The following is a 24,831-nucleotide window of genomic DNA, read 5'->3' on the forward strand; positions in this document are numbered from 1 at the left end:
GTCAGAGCCCAGTCCTGTGCTCAAAGAGGTAAAGGGTTTAAAGAAAGGCCTGATACAAAATGGAATAAAAGTAGAGGTGCCTGCAGGGCCAGACCCACCAAGCTAAGTTTCCAACTTGTGAAAAAAATTAAATGAAAGCTTAAGGGAACAGCAAAGAGAACCATCAGCAATCAAAGCTGATGCAAGCTCAACTCAAGGATGGGTCCAGGATCCACCTTCAGCCACATAGTTCTCACTTTAGATTTGAGAAGGATACAGAAAAGAGTTGTAGAATCTCTCTCCATGGTGAAGACAAACCACTGAGGCCAGGCATGTGACAGTAAAGTCCAAGCACGGAGGCCCAGAGATGGACAAGATAGTAACTAAGACAGGACAAGACAGTAAATTAGACAGTATAATTAACAGCACTTGAGATATCTGCAAGGCTTTAGGGTAATATGGCTGGCCAAGTGATGAAGATCTAGCAGATGGTCAAGGTCAATGACTAAGAAAACAGTAGCTAGATATGGACTAGGGTTGGGGTTGGACTCTGACCACCCCAAACTTGGTGGGAAGCATGGAAACAGCACATGACCTTCTTCTTGGTTAAGCCAGGAAACACACATGGAGCATGTAGCTCAAAAGAAAATTAGCCAGTCTTAACAATGATGACCTCAGCCTTTGTCCAGTGACTGTCATGGCCCTATAAAAAAAATCCTAGACAACAAATTTCAATGGCTTTTCTCCTGTCTTGGGAAGCAATCCACCCTGACTCACTTTTTTTTTATTTCTCAGTTTTTTTTCAATGTCTCCCTTTTCTGTATCAATTCCCAATAAAGCCTGCTTCCCATTTGCATATGCCAGGAGAGTCTATGTCTTTAATTTTTATTTGTGTGAGATAAACAACTTAGGACCACACTCCCAGGTCAATCTTTGGTAACTGTGAGTGTCTAGCAATATATGTCTTTGGAACATGCAAAACTGGGCCCAAAAATGGCACTTTGTATGCCCAAACCTTCATATTATATTACATAAAGTATAAATTATGCATAATTTCCCAGGAGAGCAAATTCTCAATAAAATAGTTCCTAATATGTAAGTTTCAGTTGTGAACTTGGTATTTGGGGTGATAATGAATGCCTCTACCATGGATTTCCATAAATGACTATCACATAAAAAAATACTAAATAAAATATTCAAAAATCTTTATGAGCTATTTGATACTATTAAGCTAACAAAGAATTTAAAAAATTTGTTTCCTATAAATGTTTATATTTTTAATCATACTGAGGCAACTCTAATTGTGATCAAGAACTAATCAAAGCCTATGCTTGTATCGCTGTATTTAAATACCCAAGAGTATAATGGAAGAAATCTCAAGTGTCGTTATTAAGTCACAGAGTTTCTCATCTATAGTACGTGCTATCTATCCACATGTAATCAAATTTTAAATTCAGAGGTCTTTTCTTGAAGCTCAGCTGTCAGTGGCCAGAAAAACAAAATGTCTCAATTCCTAAAAACAATATTTTTGGAATGTTATTGAATGGAAGAAGCCTTATGGTGCTCTAATGATGAGGAGGGCACATATCTTTATTCTCTGGGAGTCATATTTGCTCATAGCCAGAGGCAGCCTTCACATTTGTTTTTAAAAGCCTCACTACTGCTTCACGTAATTTGTGAGAAATATTTTCCCTACTGTTGGGAGATGAGGTAACCTTTCTCTACACAAACCATTCAATTTCCAGTGTTCCCTTTTCAAAGAAACATAGACCATCATTTTGAGTGCCAGGTGGGGAAATAAAATATTTTCCTACTATGACAGAAAACATCACAAATCTGAGACATAAAGAAGCAATAGAATGCATGTGCATACTTAGTACTTATTAGACACAAAAGTAATAATAATAATAATAACTAATACAACAGAATGAAGTCTCCAACTGGCCTAATAATTTCTATGAAGATTCAGGGTTGGGTAGAATAAATTAATTGGAAATGATGATACTTCTGAAAATGTTGAGCGAGCTCTGGACTGTAGCATAAGCAACATAACTCAAAACATTATTCAGACTTTAAAATCTACACTGAATTTCATTTATGCTTTACAGCCAGAACTCTCGCCTGCACACAGTTACTCAAGCTCCATGCTGATATATTTCTACCTATTAATTTTTACGCAGTTCCTGGAACACTGATGTCATATTGCTCATCTGAAAGATATAATGTATTAGTGACTTCGTCTCACCAAAGAGCAGTTATTCTCAGGATATTTCATATTCGTGAGTGCTCCAGATTTGAATATAGATGGGGTCATGATGACTGTGCTCAGTAATACAGACAACATGGAGTGACCCAAAAAGCATCTGCAGAATCTACAAACCAGCCTCCCTTGACTTGCTACATCAGACTCCCTTGCAAATTAACAATGTTAACAATGAGTTTATAAACTAAGTATTCACAGGAACCATTTGGATAATTAAATATTTTATCATTTAAAAATTTATAGTTCATGGGGTCCCGTTTTCCAGGTAGCCTCACTGGTGATGTGAGTAACAGTCCAGTCATCCTTGTTCCACATCTAGCATCTTCCTATGAGCGAGTACATACCATATTTGTCTTTCTGAGTCTGGGTTACCTCACTCAGGATGATTTTTTCTAGATCCATCCATTTGTCTGCAAACCTCATGATGTCATTGTTTTTCTCTGCTGAGTAGTATTCCATTGTGTATATGTGCCACAATTTATTTATCCATTCTTCAGTTGAAGAGCATCTAGGTTGTTTCCAGGTTTTGGCTATTACAAACAATGCTGATATGAACATAGCTGAGCAAGTGCTCTTGTGGTATGATTGAGCATTTCTTGGGTATATGCCCAGGAGTGGTATAGCTGGATCTTGGGGGAGATTGATTCCCAATTTTCTAAGAAAGAGCCATGTTGATTTCCAAAGTGGTTGTACAAGCTTGCATTCCCACCAGCAGTGGAGGAGAGTTCCCCTAGTTCTACATCCTCTCCAGCATAAAGTGTCTTCAGTGTTTTTGATCTTAGCCATTCTGACAGGCATAATGTGGTATCTCAGAGTTGTTTTGATTTGCATTTCCCTGATGATTAGGGATGTTGAGCAATTCCTTAAATGTCTTTCAGCCATTTGAGTTTCCTCTGTTGAGAAAGACACGGAGAAATGGATGAGATCTACACGAACAGCCTGGACATGAGTAGGAGCAATGAAGGGCGAGGGTTGAGGGAAAGAGAGCGGGAGATCCTTGCTGGATCAAAAGAGAGAGAGAACAAGGAATAGGAGACCATGGTAAATGAAGACCACATGAGAAAAGGAAGAAACAAAGAGCTAAAGAGGCCCACAGAAATCCACAAAGATACCCCCACAAAAGACTGCTGGCAATGGTCGAGAGACAGCCGGGAATGACCTACTCTGGTGATGGGATGGCCAAACACCCTAATAGTTGTGCCAGAAACCCCATCCAAGGACTGAGGAATCTGGATGCAGACTTCCACGGCTAGGCCCCTGGTGGAGCACTGGGAGTCTAATTAGTGAGAAAGAGGAGGGTGTATATGAGCAAGAATTGTTGAAATGAAGGTTGGATAAAGCACAGGGACAAATAACCAAATGAATTGAAACACATGAACTATGAACCAAAGGCTGAGGGGCCCCCAACTGGATCAGGCCCTCTAAATAGGTGAGACAGTCGATTGGCTTGATCTGTTTGGGAGGCATCTAGGCAGTGGTACCAGGTCCTGGGCTCGCTGCATGAGTTAGCTGTTTGAAACCTGGGACTTATGCAGGGACGTTTGGCTCAATCTGGGAGGAGGGGACTGGACCTGCCTGGACTGAGTCTATCAGGTCGATCCCAGTCCTCGGGGGAGACCTTGATCTGGAGGAGGTGGGAATAGGGGGTGAGCTGGGGGGAAGGGGAGGGGGGCAGGAAGGGAGAGAACAAGGGAATCTGTGGCTATTATGTAGAACTGAATAGTATTGTAAAATAAATAAAAAAATATAAAAAAATTTATAGTTCATGATAGAAGACATATTGAAAGGTAACAGTCAGTTTGTTATATGTATTTGCAACTGACTGTTAAGCATTTTTAAATAGTCCATCATAGGGTCTGGAGAGATGGCTTGGTGGTTAAGAGCGCTTACTGCTCTTGAAGAGGACTCAGGTTCATGTTTCAGAACCTACATGGCAGCTCATGAGTGCCATTAATTCCAGTTCTAAAGAATGTGATGCCCTCTAATGGCCTCCTGCATATAAATGGTTCATGTAAGTTCACGCTGACACACATATGTTCACATAACAATAACTAAATAAACCAATAAGTTAAACTGTAAAACTATTTAATCACAGACAAAGTCCAAATTTGATTATACCAAGATATTTCTCATCTCTAAAGTTCATTAAATAACAATTATTATAATTGGTAATTCCTGAGAGCAGGAAAATGAACTATTAGATGTAATGTGTGGTAGTAAAAACGTAGAAAAGCTTCATGAAAGCACAATTTGTGAAAATGTAAGAATTGTAAAGACAGGCTTAGTTTCTGACTCATAACTAGAAAAATTTTACTGAGATTTCAGCCCAATAATATAAAAATAAAACTACACGAAGTTACTCATAGAAGGAGGATTTACAATTCCAACATGATGCACGCAATATACGTGTTCAACTCTAGAAGTGGGGTTGAGAACTACCAGAGAGCACGTGCAGTGAGACACCAAGCACCTGGCAACAGGGAGAAAGATCTTTATGATGAACAAGTGGTCTCTGAGCTGCAAAATAAAGGGAAATAAACAAAGTCCAATGGAACATTCATACTGTGCTCCTCCGTGTGAATGTGAAAGAGACACATGCCCATGTGCACCCAAGAATGAAAGAGCAATTACCTACTGAGCTTGGTGACTGCACCTGGGAAGAACTTGGAAGTGGTAGAGAAGAGAATAGTGAGTAAGGCTGGGAAGCTTAGAGAACACACGGTGGAGTATGCATGTATCTTTTCAGATCATATCAGCCAATCTACATGACCACGTATCCAAATGTTAGGTAAAGGGCTTAGCCAAATGTTATTTGGGTTGATGCTCTGATATCAAATGACAAAATGCAATTTTGAATGATAACTGGTAAATTTCTGTCTCTGTTCATTTCACTCCTTTTTGGATATTGTGTTTGCTTAGTCAGGGAAGAGGTGCAGCTGAACAGCTATGAAATTCTTAGATAATGTTCTGCGAAATTTAGAACTGATCAAAATTATCAGTTCCTTCACAGTTCTCTGCATACTTCATTCAGTATAAATTAAATATTTAGCATGTGATACTACAGGATCATGAATGCACATTCTGGGAGAAATTAGGCAGCAAAGAAGCCACCAGTTGATTTTATAATACAGGGAAGCTGTAATTTCAGGGAAGAAAATTATATACAAAAATAAAGCAGAAAGAGAAGTTTTTTTTTTATATGTTCACTTTACCTATGAATGGTGGATTTAGAGAGATCTTTGTGAGCTGAATCTAAATCCCTATGTGTTTTCAGCTGAAGATACGGCTGTGGAGTAGCCTGAGCCCTCATTTGCTCTAGAGTGAGTTTAAAGAAGACATCACCACAATAGCTCTATCAGTGCACACTATAAGGGATCACTGCAAGAGCATGTGATGAATGTGGCTGCCACAACTGGAAATTATAAAGACATCCTTTTAGCAGGCATTCAGCCGCCAAGCAAATTAGTGCAAAACATCCAAAAAGATGCATGTAAATGATTTAATAATTTCTAGCTAAATATCCGTTAAGCATTTTTATTAAAATGCCAGGACATTGTTCTCTGGGTGATTCATGAGGCCCCTATAAATAAAATGCTTTGTCAAAATACTAGTAATTCAATTCTTTGGAGTGTTCACATTCAGAGAATGGGGCTATTTATTAATGGGGGCTATTTATTACTTCCCTTACACAAAGATTTCCTCTACAGGGAATCATTTTCAAATTGGTTTAATTACATTGTAACTAATTTTAATTTGATTAAGACTTACAGTGTCTATACATTGCCTTTCAAGTGGAATAAAGGAATTAAGAATGTATAAGTAGATATGAAGTCCTATTGAGGAGTGAGGCTGTGAACTGGAGAAGTGGGTCCTTCTACCTGAGCCCATCTATTCACTTGCAAGGGATATGCCAATGACCAGGCAAAAATATTCCATCTTGCATAGTTGTTGCAGATTTATTTTATGCAAGAGAGGCTTGCTTTCTTCTGTATGCACCAAGGCAGAAAGCACAGGAAGGCTTACTTATTTTGCATGTATCACCTTGTTCTAGAAGAACTTAAGTGTGTATCTAAATACAGACCTGATAATATATAGAGAGTACTCAAGCCAGATTGTGTTTCTTGTTCTTAAGTTGCTTCCACTCTCATCAGTGGAAGAAAAAAAAATTTACGTACAAGTACTAGAGCTAAGGAATTCCCAAATACGAATGAATGTCACTTGCAGTCACACTGAAAAGAGTCTGAGGCAACTGTGCTCTCAGCATATTGCTGGTTGATGCCTCTAAATTGCGGTACCCAGCTGAAGGCTCAGCCTCAGCAGTTGCTCATGCAAATGACCTAGATCATTTGTAATGGGAAAGCCCACCATGCTAAGTGTAGCTATGAAATGCATACCTGGGCAATGCCTTCAACCTTCGTGGCATTTTGGCTCAGGAGGCCATCAGGATGTCTTGGCTTACAGCAGTAGAAGAAGGAACTACTTGCATGTGTTTTCTAAGTGACTTTTGTTGTGGATGCTGTAATGTGGTAGGCATTGGCAAGGGACACAAGAGCCACATGCTTGGCACAGACTCCAGTAGGTCTGTCTCTATGTTTCCTCCTAGATTTTCTGATTCATTTTGTGTGAGTTAGGACTCCAGATCAAGCATCCCTAATACATTTACCTAAGAGGACATAAATAATTACAGTAAATGGAAACAATACCACAACTCTTCTCTCCATCTTCACTAATGCTTGATACATGAGAGACCAGAATCCTAAGGCATACCATTGTCAGTGACTGAAACACATAATCAGGAAAAATCTCATCCAAAACTAGTTTAAGCAACTACAGACTTGGCATGGGTTGCAGCAAAATTGCAATGCATTTCTGAGCATCTCACAACTCTACTTATGCAAGGAACTAAGTCAAAAATCATAGCAAATGGAACTTCCCAGAACATCCTATTACTTTACGTATCATTCCAAGATGTCCACTTAGCCAAAGTACCCTTGAGAAAGATACATCCTATCAATGCATAGCAAAAGAACAGCATATGAAAAATGAATATAGCGTTCCCCCTTGTATATATCCTGTCATTTTCTCTCCTGGTTTCAATAGATAAATCAACACTCTTGAGGCTATATTTTCCTTCATTTCCTAACCTTTTAGAGTAGGTCACTTCTGCTGTGTGGGTGGTAAAAATGGAAATTATGGAATAAACCTTAGTCCACAGAAGCTAATTGTTCCTTTAATATTAAAGGATTCTTGGGCTGGAGAGATGGCTCAGAGGTTAAGAACACTGGCTGCTTTTCCAGAGGCCCTGAGTTCAATTACTAGCGACTACATAGTGGCTCATAAACCATCTACAATGAGATCCGATGCCCTCTTCTGTCATGCAGGCATACATGCAGGCAGAACATTGTATACATAATAAATAAATAAATAAATCTTTTTTTAAAAAAGTTTCTCCACTTTACGTGTCTTTTCTAAAGAGCTTTTCAAAAAAAAAAAAAAGGAAAGGAAAGCTGTATTTTCCTTTCTACTGTTTGATATAATTGAGTGGAACTGGTCTTCTATGGGATATGTTCTTCATGGAAGTTAGATGGCATATACTCACCAAAGTTCTTCCTAAGATCCTACACCCAGCATCAAGTTGTAGCGTACTCTGTAACTCCCCATTTGCTCATTTCTAAGATCTTGCATATCCTAAGTATGTTCTCCTATCTCCATGAAATGATTCATAATATTACAATTATCATCACTATTATTTTAAGAGAGGAGGTTCAATTTATTCTGACATTTTTTTTCTATATTTTTGGCATATTTTTCTCCCTTCACTCTTCAGAAGCTGTAGCTATACCCATGGATTCACAATTAACATCTCTCTCCTTTCCTATTATGTTACTTTCATCCTCTCAACAGCCCTGCGCATTTTCATTAGAGTGCCCAGTAGTCATCTCATGTTAATACATGCTCAGCAGCCCTTCCTGGACTTTTCTTTCTCTCTGCTGATTCCACTGGTCTTCAGTCCAGAACAAGCTTCATACAGCTGGTAAACCTAGAGGTTCCCTGAGCTCTCATCTTTCCTCTCACATGTTAATCATCCAGTCATTTTGGCTTCGTCTTCAAAATAAATCCCAAATCTGATCATTTTGCCACTCTTCCTTTGCCAGTGACAGATGTCTGGTCACCCCAAACCTGGACCGATGCAGCTGCTTTTAGAGTGTCACATCTCTCCCTTTTCCTCTTCTGTAGGACATTCTCTACATTAAGAACAAAATTATCTTTTCAAATCAATAATCCATTCTGCTTTTGGAAATTCTACAACAGGTTCCCATCACACAACCCAGTTCTTACCCAGGTCTGTGACCTACAACACATTCTGGTCCTAGCTTGACTCTCAGCTTCCCATCCTAGTTTTCTCTGTGTGTGTGTGTGTGTGTGTGTGTGTGTGTGTGTGTGTGTGTGTGTGTGTGTGTGTTAAGTTGGCTCCAGCCAAACAGGTCTATTTGCTGAGTACACTGAGTTTTCTCTTTGCCCCAAGGAGAGCAATTCTTGAAGTTCCTTCCTATCTTGATTCCATCTCGTTTCCTAATGTAACTTTGTCTGTATTTTCCTCCTCCAGCAACCAGGAATTCTCTAAAGCTTCTCTTTTTTCTCTATAGCACTTATCAACTTCAGGGTTTTTATTGTCTGTAATTTATTGCCTGTCTTGGCCAATATTAGATAAGAATGGTAAGGACATGGCTTTGATTTTCTTTCTGTTGGTACTCTGAAATCGTTTCCCACCAGGAATGCTCATCATGGCTCTGCTGACTTTTTTTGTGGTGGAATGCTATTCTTTGCATAACCCAATGTTTGTGGAATATCTCCACCAGATACTTCCCTCTTTTTCTCCAAACATTGTCCAATGCTCCATGAGAGACAAAACCACCCATCATGACAGGTAATATCCTGTATCCTGCCACTATCTGTCACTAGGGAAATGTTCCAGATTCCCTTTGCCTCTTTCTCACTCTTATATATGGAGCCAAGAACATACATAGAAAATGCAGGCCTCCAAGATTCTAAAGGAAAGAGAAAGAGCTCACAAAGTCCAGTTATGTAAAATATTGTCACATATAAGGCACATGTATATATTTATATATAAATAGAAAAATATTAGCATATACATGTTCTGTGAGCATTGTTCTAAGGGAAGTTTTATTTGTAGTTCCATTTAACCTTATAATCAAGAAGTAAGCAGTTGTTATCCTCATAAAAACTAAAGACAGGGGACAGTGAGATGGCTCTTTAGGTCAAGGTGCTTGCTGCCAAACATGACAACCTGAGTTTGATCCCCAGGACCTATATTATAAGAGAATAAATGGTTTATGCTGCTGAATTGCACCTGAATCACCAAGTATGACTTCTGTATAGTTCTCAAGAACTGAGAGTTGACATACTGAATACTGCACTGAGTGCGGTTCTCTGTCTACCTGGCTCCCACCGGACACTGGAAATGATGTGTTCACCCAGTACCTACTATGCCTCACCTGTGTGGACCTGCTAGAGAGTATTAACCCCTATGACACCCAGATTCAGTATGTCTGGAGCTGACAATAAACCACAGTCACTCAAGGATGAAGAGGAACCGAGAGAGAATGGTGAATGGCTACAGAGTTACGGCTAAATAAAAGGGATAGCATTTAGGACACAGTAAGATAACTAAGGTTAATATCAGCTACATATTTTTGAATTGCTAATAAGAGACCATTTTGAATATTCTTTAAGAATTAAATGCAAAATTTTCTAAGGTGATGGATATGTTGATCATTCTGATCTTATTACCATATGTGTTATTGAAATGTCTCACCATTCTTCATGAGTATTAATACTTCCATTAATTTCTTAAACTTCTTGAACACTGTGGTTTTCCCAGTTTCTCCTTCATTACCACTCTCCTTGAAACTTCAATTTTCTTCTTTTATATTCTTTCAAGACAAAAAAGCATGCTATACAGATCCTAACAAGAACAGTTAAAAGCAAACGCCTCTTTTTTTGTGTGTAACTTTTATTTCTGTTCTAACATGCAAAAGGATAAGAAATCATCACCGTTGTCTCTGGAAAAAGATCTTTAGCAAACATTTATGTGGTGTCTACATTTTTGTGTCAGACATCCTACATGAGTAAAATTTTCATGACCAACCTGAGATGCCAATAAATCCAGAAAGTCAGACAAAAACAATTACCAAAAGGAGGAGTCACTGGGGAAATAAACTAGGAGTTAGACTGAAGCAATCATTTTGATGCTCAGCAGGAGGCTAGATGTGGTAGCATGAGAAACAACTAATACTTAGTCTTTTCCTTTAGGAGACCCCAGAGGGCAATATGGTGAAGGTCCAATAGACATCTTACAGAGTAATCCTGGGACATGTGCCCAGAGCACTATCCATGAAAACCTCCATCTCTAGGGAAAGAGCTTCACAAAGGGTCATCACAAATTTAAAAGAAAGCATTGCTATTACTCTTACATCACCTGAGGAGATAACTGGAGTTAAACAAACAAAGAAACTCTTGTAAATGTCACAGAGCTGGGACATAGACCAGCCCATGGACTGATAGGCCACTACAGAACCACAGAAACCTCCCAACACCAAATTATACTACTACACCAACAGTGAATGACAACCTGAATAGCTACAGACAGGTCCTTTCTGACAAGGATTGGACTGCTCAAAGGCAACAGAGGAGGCCAGAAAGAGGACATTAGCGCAACTTTAGGCCATAGGATTCTACCAATTCGATAAAATTGTTGAGAAGAACATCACTACCAGTCAACCTGCTTGACTACATGCACACACAAAGGCTCCAGAGAATTATTCAAGTTATTCTCATTAAAAAAATTGCAACTTATCAAAATGTGTAGAATACAATGTGCTAAAAAGAAAATGTATAGCAATAAACCTATATGTTAGATAATGAAAATGCCTAAAATCAATAATCCCAACTCAAAGAAAAAAAGGAGGAGCTGGATCAAGAGGAAGAGAAGGAGAAAGAAAGGGATGAAAAGAAGCAGGAGGAAGAGGAGTAGGAGAGGCACCAGCTGCAGTTAAGTTACAGATAAATTGTATCAAATGCCAGGACAGAAAATGGTACCAATTCTTTATAATCTCATGGACAAAACAGAATTAAAGGGAATCCATCCCATGGGTCCACCACAACAGCTAATATCGAAGTCAACAGAGAATTTATAAGAAAGCAAAAGTGGGCCTGGAGAGATGGCTCAGAGGTTAAGAGCACTTGCTGCTCTTCCAAAGGTCTTGAGTTCAATTCCCCGCAACCACATGGTGGCTCACAACCATCAGTAATGAGATCTGGTGCCCTCTTCTGGCCTGCAGGGATACATGCAGGCAGAACACTGTATATGTAATAAATAAGTAAATATTTTAAAAAAAGCAAAAATGACAAAAATCTCTTAATGAAATTGCACAAACACTTCAACACAGAATTATCAAATAAAATCTAATATATAAAAACAGTATGCACCCCCATCCAAATGGGATTTATCCCAGGTTGTGAGGTCACTGTCCACTACACCTTAAAACGTTCACAAAGGCCCAGGCCATCAGACCATTTGGCAATAAAATTCAACACCCACATTAATAAAAGTTCTTGCCAAATTAAAGTCAGACTACAACATTTTCAACTTGATGAAGTACATATACAAACCTCTGTAACTAACATCACACTTGATCACGGACAATACAGTGATACATTCTTTCATAATTTCTGTACAACATCATCCTGGGGACCTCGCTAGTGAGACAAGAAAACAAAAGGGATAGATACTGGAAATGAGATGATGTGACTTTCTTTGTGGAAAACCTCAAAGATGCATAACAGATAATAGAAGGGCAGAAGAGAATGGAGATGAACCAGAGGAACAGAAAAGGGACAGTGAGATGGCACAGTGCCCAACTTTTTAACTTCTGTGTAGATGAGCAGCAAGTAACTGAAATTTAAATAGAAAAGTTTATGTTTGAAGTCAACATGAAGTGGATTAATGATTTTGTTTGCAGAGTTTTGTCCCAGTATTAATCAAATTAGGTAACTGACAAAGATAGAGTGGAAAATAACATACACTCTGACAGTCAAACTTTGGTCACTTTACCAGCATTTTATCTATGAATTTGATCAAACTCTTCGTCTTTCTGATAGCCATAACCTCCATGATGAGCAAATGTGATATCATTGTCTGGTGGGCTCTTCCCTTCCTGCAATCCCAGTACTTGGTAGCATGGGTCAGAGGAATTGCAACTTTATAGAGACTTCCAGGTCAGCTTGGGCTGTATAGAAAGTCTTTCATTCAAAAACAGTCAACACTAAATAATTGGAAATAATCATCTTTATATTTTTAATTAGAAAAAGGTCATTCCCTGTATATTTTGGATAGCAGATGAACTATTCATCTTCAGTAGTACAAAATACACAGCAAGGCTAATTAATCACAACCATGTGACAATCAATTGACCTAGGGACCTGGTTAAATGGAAGTTAGGGATATCCTCTTTCACAGGTCTCTTTAGGAGGGGCTTCAGTGGAGGGAGAATAGGAATGCATTCATTGAAAAGGTGATTTGTCCCCCATTTTACAACTTTGCAAATAACTAAACAATTTCCTACACAAGAGAGTTGAACAAAGGGCCAGCTTTTCATCTGGTAAACAAAGCTTTTGTAGCTTGTGTCTTTGTAAAGGAAATAATAATATGATCTAAGAAACATATACTCTAACATGTCTGCAGTCAATTTCTTAAAAACTTTAATAGGTTTTGAGCATGCTTTGTCATAGTCACTCTGAGTTCCTATGTGCAGCTATCCTCCTGTGTCCAAAAGACATTTCATTTCATTGTAGTCATGCTCCACAGACTCTTACACTCTTTCCAAGCCACTCTTCTGTGACAAACCTGGACTGTGGGTGTATAGTGAGAGGGTGCAGGATGTATGTCCTCTTTTAGGGCTGTGCAAGACCACCCAGCACCAAACCCCAGCATGGAGAGGGCAATTGAGCACACAATTACATTCCTACTAATGGGGGAACTATTGGCAACTGTTAGCTGCTAGGTCAAGAATAATCAGTTTTTCTCTATGAGTGTATTCCCTTGTAAATCTAATGTGCTCAAATGGAATATTTAAGCAGTGCAAATTGGTCTTGAAGTTTTTATTTTAAAGGATAGAAAGTTGAGTGGGTAGGGAAAGGGGAGTGAATCTGAGACTTGGAGGCAGATGAATATGACGAAGCATGCATGCTATACAATGCTTGAAATAACTAATAAAGTAAGAAAGAGCGAAAGAGAGAGAACTTGAACACAAGATTCTCATGAATAAAATAACCATACATGATTTAGCCTCTCTTAGAGATAGTAAATGAAATGAGTATGTATTACAAATATGATGGAGAAATAAAACATAAAATTATCATTGAGGGAATATTTTTTTCTCTCATTGAAGCTAATGATTCATTTTCCCAAGTCAGCAGCTTCCTGGCTCCTGAGGAAATACTTCAACAAAAACTCCTGCAGTGTCAATTGGCTCTTGCTCTTTCCCAGTTCAACCATCTCTGAAACATTCTCAGGTCCCCTGGCCCCTGAGCGCTGCTGTTATTTGGTCCTGACTGAACAGGTACAATATTTCTGCTGTGGGTTCCTTCCTCCAATGGTAGCCTCCATCTGAGTGCTGGATGTTCCCTGTCTGCATCATAGTTGTTGCCATGTGAGGGAGGCTGAAGGTTTGTATTTTCTCTCTTAATAAATATATCGCTAGCTTTTGATGAGATATAGCAACTCTCAGAGCCTCTACATCAGAATTCAGGACTGCATTCACATGTGCACAAGCCTGCAGGACACACACACACACACACACACACACACACACACACACACACACACAAAAATTGAAAAACTAAAACTTTTTTTTAAAAGCTAAATTTGTTTGATATAATTTTCCACTTTGATGTGAGAATGGACATCACCCCTGCAGTCATTTCAAAGTACCATGTGGGTGAAAGATCATAAGTGTAACTCCTAATATACAAGTATCAGTTCGTAATCAAGATGAGGGAGATGAGCTAGAGCCTCAAACAATTTTAAGTAGATTTCTGGGATGGGCCAAGAAAGAATTCACATGGGACAGACCCAATATTTTGGCCAAAAGGAAGGCATGCTGAAAATTTGTTTTGGTATCAGGCAGATATGTTGATTCTTAAGTATCAAGCTGTTTTGTAGATACAATGGCCCCACTTTGCCTGCCAATTCCAAAACAAACCGAACAGGAAAATAAAGCCACTACTCTCCTGGTGGCCTTTGTGACACGAGGGGACAGAGTAGTAGGGAGGCAATGTGGAGACAGTAGTGTGGGACAAGTGTGGGAATATTGTACGGGGAGAGTGTGTGGTGACCGTTCGTCTATAAGGAAGATTTGCAAGGATGGAGTGTGGATGTGGGAAGGTGACAATGGATGGGGACATCTGTGGACTGTTGTGCAGGAAGAAGTACAAGGAGACAAGATCAAGGAGACAAGAGCCCCCCCCCCCCCCCCCGAGATGCTGGTTACTTCATGCATGTTACCAAAGTGGGTCAGGTCTTCTTTAAGGAAAAGACAGAAGCAAAATAGGAAGTCAATCAAGCAGAATTGTAGAGAAAGGGGAAGGAAAAGAAATTCAGCATACATTTAAGAAAACTGGCGAGATACACTGTAGATGATCACAGTTTTTAAAGCCCTCTTTGGGAAAATCAATAGCAATGTTCAGACCACGGTGTAGAGAAAGTAGCTCCTCGGAACTGGGAAAATCGTCTGCTTTTCAACTAGGAGCTTTGAGTCCAGGCTTTTATCTGCAATGTACTAATTCAGTCTGCATTGTCCAGAAGGCCCTTTAGTTTCTGGGGAGCATGGAGAAATTGATAATCACAAAGAACTCTGTGCTTTACATAGTTGGAAGGTTTCTGTCTTTCTTATTATAGCGGGACTCAGAGCAAAGGAGAAATTTCAGCAGAAGGAAAAAGGAAAGACCGGGGAGTTCTCTGCCTTGAGTGCTGTTCTTTAAACAGTGTCCAAATTGGAGCATCAGACGATTTTAGAATGGTGACATTTCTCAGCCCCTGTCATATTCCTTTAAATATCTAACATAGAGATGAAAGGTTGAGAAGCCCTGGCTTCTGCATGTGAAGCTAGTGCTTCACTGAGTCCCTTGGGCCTCTGCTTTAAAACAGCAACTCCATGAAACCATTATTTTAGGAGCAAACGAATTTGACAAGCATGTCAAACATATGTAGGCATCTTAATAATCGTTTTGTATCACCTGATAGTATGGAGTTGATTGGGTTTCTTTATTGCCACTGTCTTAAGTTTTCAAAATGATCAATTCCAAGATAAAACATAGTGAAAGTGGAAACCTTTTTCTGTAAAGAATAAGATGTGATTATTTTGAGCTTTGGTGGTCTTGAGTTCCGAATGTTGCCAGCTGGCTATTCTGCCCCTGTGGCATGAGTGTACTGTGCTTAGGTCACACTTCATTTATAGAGCATCACCATGGAAACTGCTAAAGGACAGGAGAAAGTATTTTATCTCATCAGAAAATAAATGAAACAGCTTAAAATTAATTTTTAAAAATGAAAAGTAAAATCTACATAATCGACACATTTTGGTCTTCAGATAATAATTAAATTTTCATTTCGGAGCTCAGCCCTGAACAGGGGATGAGGGAGGGACTGAATTGCATTCAATATGTACTTCTGCGTTCTTCTATTCATCCTGCGATTTGCAAATACAATCACGTTTGTAAACTTCATTTAAATTGTAAAACTATATTTAGTGGCTATTAGCAGGTTATCAGTTCATTTGTTTGAGGTGATTTTTTCTTAAGTGTTTGCCATACTGCACGTGTGGAGTGTTGTAGCTAGAGTTTTCCTGCCTTGCCCACAGTCAGGACAAATCTCTGTCACCTGCCAGTCCCAGAGCCACTCAGACCCAACCAAGTAAACACAGAGACTTATATTGCTTACAAACTGTATGGCCGTGGCAGGCTTCTTGATAACTGTTCTTATAGCTTAAATTAATCCATTTCCATAAATCTACACCTTGCCACATGGCTGGTGGCTTACCGGTGTCTTCACATGCTGCTGATCATGGCAGCGGCTGGCAGTGTCTCTCTGCCTCAGCCTTCTGCTTCCTAGAATTCTCCTCTCTCCTTGTCCCACCTACTTCTTGCCTGGCCACTGGCCAATCAGTGTTTTATTTATTGACCAATCAGAGCAATTTGACATACAGACCATCCCACAGCAGAGTGTTTCACATAGAATTAATCACTTTGGATTTTCTTAGTTTTTAATCAGATATAGACATCGATAAGATAGATTCAGATACATAGACATAGATATAGATGAAGATGTGTGTGTGTGTGTATGTATGTGTGTGTGTGTGTGTGTGTGTGTGTGTGTGTGTTAAAAGACTACATCAAAATTTTTATAATATGTAAACCTTTTGAAAAATGTCTGGAAATGGAATGCCAATTTACTTTCTTAATGTTTGACATGTAAATTTCTGCAACCACCATGAAAATCAGTTTCTAAAATTGAACCTGTGACTCAGCTGTGCTGACCCTGATTACACACTGGAAGTACTCTTTTTTTTTTCCAGAGCTGAGGACCGAACCCAGGGCCTTGCACTTGCTAGGCAAGCACTCTACCACTGAGCTAAATCCCCAACCCACACTAGAAGTACTCAAAGGCAATGCACTACAGTGAAACCTATACATCTATGCATATTGCCTCATTCTTCACATAGGCTGGGAAAGGGAGCACGTAGATGCCCAACAAGAGATGAAGAGTAAAGAAAATGTGGTGCACACAATAGAATAAAGAAAATTCAATTATAACATTTGCAGAACAGTGGACATGACTAGACACCATTAACAGAAAAATCCAGACTGTGAAAGATGTGAACTTTCAAGAAGATTTTCCATCTCCTAGTGGCTCCACCACATCTCCAAGCAGTGTCACCAACTGAAGATAACACGTTCAAATACCTAAGCCTATAGTGGACATTTCTCATTCAAACAATTCCAGTAGGGTAAACAAATCTGAAGGTTTTCCATCTCTAGGGACATTTTGTGAAAATGTGATGGCTGTCCAGTGGCACCCCAGCCAGACCTGCCTGCTGGATAATTCCAATGGTCAGCAAGGCTGAACAACTTGTGAGCCCACAGTGGCACACACTCATGGTCAGGTTCCTCATAATGCTAAAAATACTTGTTCAAATACCATGGCTATTTGGGGGAAAGTGATCAAAATACAATGGTTTAATGGAATTCAGAGTGAGTTTAAAAATAGAAGTCAGCACATGAAACAGCACATGCATGAATTTTCAACATGGGACACAATGCATTTTTCAGAAGTCATTCCAAACCCAGGACAGGCCAGGCCAGGAAAGCACTTCCTCAGAAACAGATTGAAATGGGGTGTATGTGCCCTACTGAGCGCAGTGAGGCAAGATGGTTGTCAAAATGAGACACCTTGAAGACAGAATAACTTTTCTGAAGGCCAAAGTGTTTGCCTGGGGTTTTGATATAATCTTCTCAACCTCAATGTTGAGAAACAATAGCATTTTTCGAATTTCTTTTTAAAGCTGCTATTCTAGCATTATACATTTGAAAAAAAAAGACATTTTAAAATCTATAAGAAATGCTAGGAAAACCTATAAGAAATCCAGTTATTTGGAGCTAGATTCCAGATTTTCTTGAAACATATTTTTCTAATTTTTCAACTTGAAAAATGTATTTAATTAATTTAAACTGATAATATATTGTACACATTCATGGCATAGCATATGGCATTTCAATACATGTAAAGATTAAGTAATGTTTACTTGGGGATAACTTATCAAATACTCATCATTTCTTTATAGGAAAATTGTAATTTCTTCTGAAGATTTTTACTTTGGCATAAAAAATTCCATTATCATTTTCTGTCATAACCCTAGTGCACAACAACACACCAAGACATCTATCTCACTTCACAACTATGTAGTACTTAGGTCCCATTCATCAACCTTCCTCACCCTTCTCCTTGACTCTCCACATCACACACTGAGATTCCATGAGATACCTTTTCCTAATGGCACAAAGGAGAAGGGACCACGTGGTTGTCTTTAAATACCTTACTTATCTCACTTGGTGTAAAGATCTCTGGTTCTGTCCAGGATTCCCATCCTATTCTAGTTGAAAATGATCCACTTTGCATCTGGTCTACATCCTTTCTTTCTGCTCATCAATTAATGGACGTTTAGTTCACTTGGTGTCTTGGCAATTGTGACTGGGGCTACAATAAACACAATGCTGCAGAAGTCTCCTTCAAGTGGTGATTTTGTTTGTTTATATGCTCAGTCACAAGACTGCTAATTGTATACTAGTTCTGCTTTAACTCCCGAGGCAGTCCACAATGGCCATACTAACTGACATTCTTTCACACAGTACATAGGAGATTCCTTTTCTCTACATCCTCACTAGAACTTACTTTGTGATGTTTATAATCACTCTGACTGGAGCAAGGTGATATCTCATTTGGGTTCTGATTTTTATATTCTGGTAATTAGTGATCTTGAGTATATTCAGCAATTACCTGCTCATCATTTGTACATGTGCTTGAGAATATGTCTACTTATATCTATAACCCATTTTAATGGGATTATTTAGTAAGGGATTGCTATTGAGATTTCTTTAGTTTCCCTTATATTCTGGACATCAAACCCTTGTCACATGTAGAGTGTATAATGTTTCCTCCACTCTGTGGGTTTTCTTGTTACCTCTGCATTGTTCCCTTTGCTGCTCCAAAGCATTTCAGTTTGAGGGAATCCAGTTTCTGTATGTTGCTTTTCTCTTGCATTTTCATGTCATGAGTTTAGGTGGCTACTCTCAAATCCCTTCCTCATTTCAATGTCCTGAAACTTTTCTACAATATAGAACTGCACCGACTGAACCAATATTATATCTTTTAAAATATATTTTACATAGGTTCCCATTTGTTTTCATACTGAGAAGAAAGATTATGGATTTAAGGACATTTCAATAAGAAATATACACATAGAACTCAGAAATAAATTCTAGAAAACATTAAAGCAGAGTGAGTCATGACCTACAGTGTCCAAGCATAGCTCATGACAGAAAACAGAAAGAGAAAATAATGGTAATGAGGGGGGGACAATTCAAAAATTACTAATTCTATAAAGGAATTAGTAAGTTCAGATCAAGGGGATCAAGAAACCGAAAGCAGAAGAAGGAGGAGGAGGAGGAGAAGGAGAAGAAGGAGAAGGAGAAGGAGAAGAAGAAGAAGGAGAAGGAGAAGGAGAAGGAGAAGGAGAAAAGGAGAAGGAGAAGGAGAAGAAAAGATAAAAAGAGAGGATTCTCCAATGTGCCGCCATCCTGTATATTGTGACTTAGGGCACATTCTTCTAGGCTGTCTTTAAGGAACACTGTACAGACAATCATGTTAGAAGATACAGTTGATGCTTGACTCTGAACAAAGGTAGGCACATCTACTACATGCTACTTAGGACTTGGAAACCCTGTGTAAGACCAAAGGGCAGTTCGGGAATCAGAGTCTCATCAACTAAAGCAGAAGAAGGCTAGTGTTGAATGTCCACATGGGAAACAGGAACTCAAAATGGACCATAGACTGAAGCACAAAGCCTGAGATTATGAAACACGAGAAGGAATTGGGTGTTTGTGGGGCCAGCAATCTCTCAAAAAGAGGAATAAAAACAAGCTCTAAGACTGTGTGTGCTTTTTTAAAATCACTTTGAAAAACACCATTCAGAAAATTAAAATCATGAGACAAATCAGTAGAAAAAATATTTTTGAGATACATGCATAGTAGCAAATCAAAAATGTATAAAGAAAAACTACAATAAAAGAAAAGACAGCTATTTCATTTAGTTAGGCAAAGGAGCTGGAAAGACAGCTCAGTGGATAAGAGTGAACACTGCTCTTGAAGAGGATCTGAGTTCAGCTCCCAGCACCCACATCAGGTAGCTCACAATTGCCTGTGACTCCATGCCCAGATTATCCAATATCTCTAACTGCTTCTGGCCACCATATACATGTACACACATCCACACATGCACACAGATAGAGAAAATTAAAATAATGAATCTTAAAAAAAAATAGGGAAATGTGTTGAAAAACATTTTATTAAATAAGATATCTGAATTTACATATATGAAAAAGTGGCCCATGTCACTATAATGAGTACATATCAGGAGAGAGATGCTAACATCTAAGTACTGATAATAAAGGGATGCAGATGATGAGGTAGCTCTTAGGATGAGACAGTCTGCCTTCATCTTGGCATACCCTTCATTTTGAGGAACCCTCAAAACTGGTAGTAATACCCTCTGTTCACATGCGTAATGTAAGTTTTGGGTATTGACTGCTAGATTTTGGTTATAACTGAGTACTATTAACATTACATAATTAATAAAACAATTATGAAGAATAATGTGAACAAGCATGTTTTTCTCTAAATATCAAGGTGTAGCTGAAGTTTTCTCCAATCCTGCCCAGCCACTAAATAACCCTCCCTTTTAACTATGTGGCGTAGCCAAAATAATTTCACCAATACACTTGGGAGACAGAGTAAGTTTGAGGCTAGCCTGGTCTACAAAGTGAGTTCCAGGACAGCCAGGACTGTTACACAGAGAAAACCTGTCTTGAAAAACCAAAAAGAACAAAACAAAAGCAACAACAACAAAAAAAAAACAGAATAATAATAAGACAGCTATTTAATTTAGTCAGGCAAAGGAACTAGAGAGACTGCTCAGCAGGTAAGAGTGATTGCTACATGGAATCCAGAAGCTATTATCCTCCTGGATCACTCCCAATATTCCATTGTCCATTTGCTGTTAGAACAACATTCTCTTTAAGATTTTAAACTTTGTGAAAGGGAGATCTGGCCTTTCCTTGGCTCCTTGCTGATGACTTCTAAGCCTTGAAAGGAACACCTCTCTTATGACTTGGATCTAGCCAACCTATGAAGCCCAACAGTGATATATTTTGGTAATTGGGTGACATGATCTCACTTCCACATAGAGAATGACACTTATCACCTATTCAAAAGGATCTTAGAGTAGAATGGGAACAAACTGCCCAGCGTGATTTAATATGTCCTTTGAACACCAGCTTGTCTCCAAAGACATGTCCATCTTTCAGGACCCATGATTATGTCGTAAGAATGTTTTCTGTATCTAATGACTGAAAATATGAATAAGAAAGTATGTAAGCACTGTCTACTACCTACTCCAGTTATTCCATATGATCTAAATAAATGTTCCCTGGAGTTCATGTGTTGGAAGTGTGAGCCCAGTATATTGATGTTAAAAAGTTGACCTTTAAGATGAGATGATATCAGAAGGGTTCTAACCTCATAATTGGCTTATTAAATTGACTTCAGGCTGATAGCATTTGAAGAGTAGGTTGCTATGAAAGTGAATTGGACCTACTTGCTCCATCTAGGGTATACTCTCTTCCTTTTCTCCACTCCATCTTCTGTCAGGGGTTACCTGTGACAGCAATTAGTGTCCCTCACTCCCACCACAGCTCCCTCAATTTCAACATTCTAGCCTCCAACACCATGATCCAAATTGTTTATAATCAAACTGTCTATTTACTGTTGTCCTAGAAGTCTTTATCCTTGCAAAATCCCCAACATCCTTAGGGCTCCCTTTGACTTTCTGTTTGTGCCTTTTTCCCAAAATATTCATTTTCTTTGTCCTTATTCACAATGTCAAATACACTCTTCATAAAGACAGGAAATCATAGGTTTATCCAGTGTGCACATTGAGGAGGGGGTGAACCACTACATTAAAAACAACACATCATGGACATTTAACATAATTCACAGATCAAGGCTCTGGGGGGAACATCCTAAAAAACAATGCTTTAGTTCTTCTACACAATTTTATACAATCATTCCATCACTTGGGGAGGGCACTGCACACCTACCCACTATTCCTTATCACTTCCCTGTCAGATCCATCTGCATAACACTGACCATGCTGTAGTAGATGTGAGCCAAATGGTTATTACTTTTTAATTTCAGCAAGATTAGCATACTTAAAAACAACTTTATAAAATTCAGCCTGTGTGAGGTAAACTGTGTTTTCCTTTCTGGATTTTAAAAGCTTACAATTTATTAATCTTGCAATTAATCAATATAAGCACAAATGGCAAAGCAGGCAGGACTCCCATTGCTTGATGACTTTTTAGACAAATCTCAAAATCCAATTGACATTTCGTGCTATTTAACTTCCACACTCAAACCTTATAATAACCTTTACTTTCAAGCATCTTGTCTATTTTTAGAATGTTGATTACATTACTGAATAGATCTAGTATGTACTATATATACATCAGCTCACATACAGCCAAGAAGTCACAATAAGAAAAAAGCAAAATTATTTTAATAATATTATAATGGCATTGCTTTGAAGTCAATATGCTATACTACTCACAGTTGCATCCTTGTTCACTCTTCTTCATAGCACCGTAAGATGACACAGGCATCCCATATTCAGTCATCATATCACTGGCCATCCAGTTGGTTTCTGAGAATGACAGAAGGTATGACTGCTTTCCTAGATCTGATATGGATTGCAACCTGCATTGAGTTTCTTTGTAAAGTGTGTGCACGTTTGCAGAAGGGCATATAAAAGGGCCACACTGGGGAGAATCCACTTGATTTTATTCATTATTCTCTGATTTGTAAACAAATGAAAAAACATAAACCAAGGAACTTTGAAATATGTAAATTAGTAGTGTGTCATACACATTAATTGGGGTTTAGATTCATGGAATGGGTGTCTTATATGGTACTTTTTAATATGTAATATATTTTCTAACAAATGTGCCATACTGGCCTTCTTTGCTCATATTCAATGTCCAATTGGACACATAGTGAAGTATACTGATAAAATTTGTCTGTGTTGTAAGGACCCCTGCTCTTCGATAGTATTTACTAACCTGGTGTCTGGTCAATAGAATGCTTTTCACTTATCTAAGTTCTTATACTTCCAATATATAATTAACTTGAAAGGATTTCATTAGCTATTCTCAAATTTACTAAGAGCTAAAGGTAGATAGCCTTCAAATACCTAGTATTTGAAACCCAAACATCTATCATTGGAAGATTAACAGAGACACTAATAAACCTGCATTGACAAAAAAAATCTCCACTTGTAGGTGTTGAGTTCTGATAGTTCCCTTAGCCGAAATGAAACATAGTTGAGAAAATGCCAGGTTTGAAGCCATCATTACAAAAGAGGTGACTTTTGCCCCTGCTATACAGGGATAAGATAATGTCTAAAAACACAGATAGGGATGGAGTTGTTTCCAAAGAAAATTTCAGAGGCTAAATAGAAGGATTTTCATGAACATTCAGCCTACATGTAATTGCTCAGTGGCATGTGACATGAGCAGCTGAATACCCAGATTGTCACTAACATGGAGGAAAGTAGTCCGTAAGAATTAAAACTCTAGGAGTAAAGGACAAGAGTGACACTTTATAAGTGTCCACACAGGATTCCAAAAGAGTCTGAACTAGTTTAATTCAGTGCAATAGAGCTTTGTATTTAAGTTCCTCCCACAGCTATTGCAAAGGAGTAAGTATTCAGATGCGTCACAGGCTGGAGGGTGCATGCTCAAAACCCATGTGGTGAAGCCTTAAGTTCCAGGACTTCATGATGTGATTGCATTGAAGGTAGGGTCTTGAAAGAAGTGACTTATTTATTGCACAGGATTATTTTAGCTATCCTGGGTTTTTGTTTCTCCATATAAAGTTGAGTATTGTTCTTCCAAAGTCTGTAAAGAATTTGTATTGGAATTTTGATGGGAGTTGCATTGAATCTGTAGATTGCTTTTGGTAAGATGTCCATTTTTACTGTGTTAATCATACTGATCCATGAGCATGGGAAATCTTTCCATCTTGTGATATCTTCAATTTCCTTCTTCAGAGACTTGAGATTTTTATCATACAGGTCCTTCACTTGCTTGGTTAGCCTTACCCCAAGATATTTTCTAATATTTGTGGCAATTATGAACAGTGCTGTTTCCCTTCTCAGCCCAATTGTCATTTGTATGTAGGAAGTTTATTGATTTTTTTTTTGGTTAATCTTCTATCCAGCCATTTCAGTGAAGGTTTTTATCAGCTGTAGGAGTTCCCTGGTAGAATATTTGGTGTTGCATATGTATACTATTATATCATCTACAAATAGCAAAAGTTTGATTTCTTCCTTTCCAATTTGTATCCCCTGGATCTACTTTTGATGTCTTATTGCTCCAGCTCAAACTTCAAGTACTATATTTAATAGATATGGAGAGAGTGGATAGACTTATCTTGTTCATGATTTAAGTTGTTTGGGGAGGGGATGGAGGGGAAATTGAGGTCAGGATGTAATATATGAGAGAAGAGTAAAAAAACATGACTTGTTTAAAATGAGATTATTAAGGTTCTAATCAATTTGGACTGGTCTCCTGATAATAAAATCAGAACACACAAACACACAGTCTACACATAAATAACAGGA

This window comes from Peromyscus maniculatus, chromosome 21 (assembly GCF_049852395.1).
Source record: "Peromyscus maniculatus bairdii isolate BWxNUB_F1_BW_parent chromosome 21, HU_Pman_BW_mat_3.1, whole genome shotgun sequence".
In the NCBI taxonomy this organism is placed as follows: Eukaryota; Metazoa; Chordata; class Mammalia; order Rodentia; family Cricetidae; genus Peromyscus; species Peromyscus maniculatus.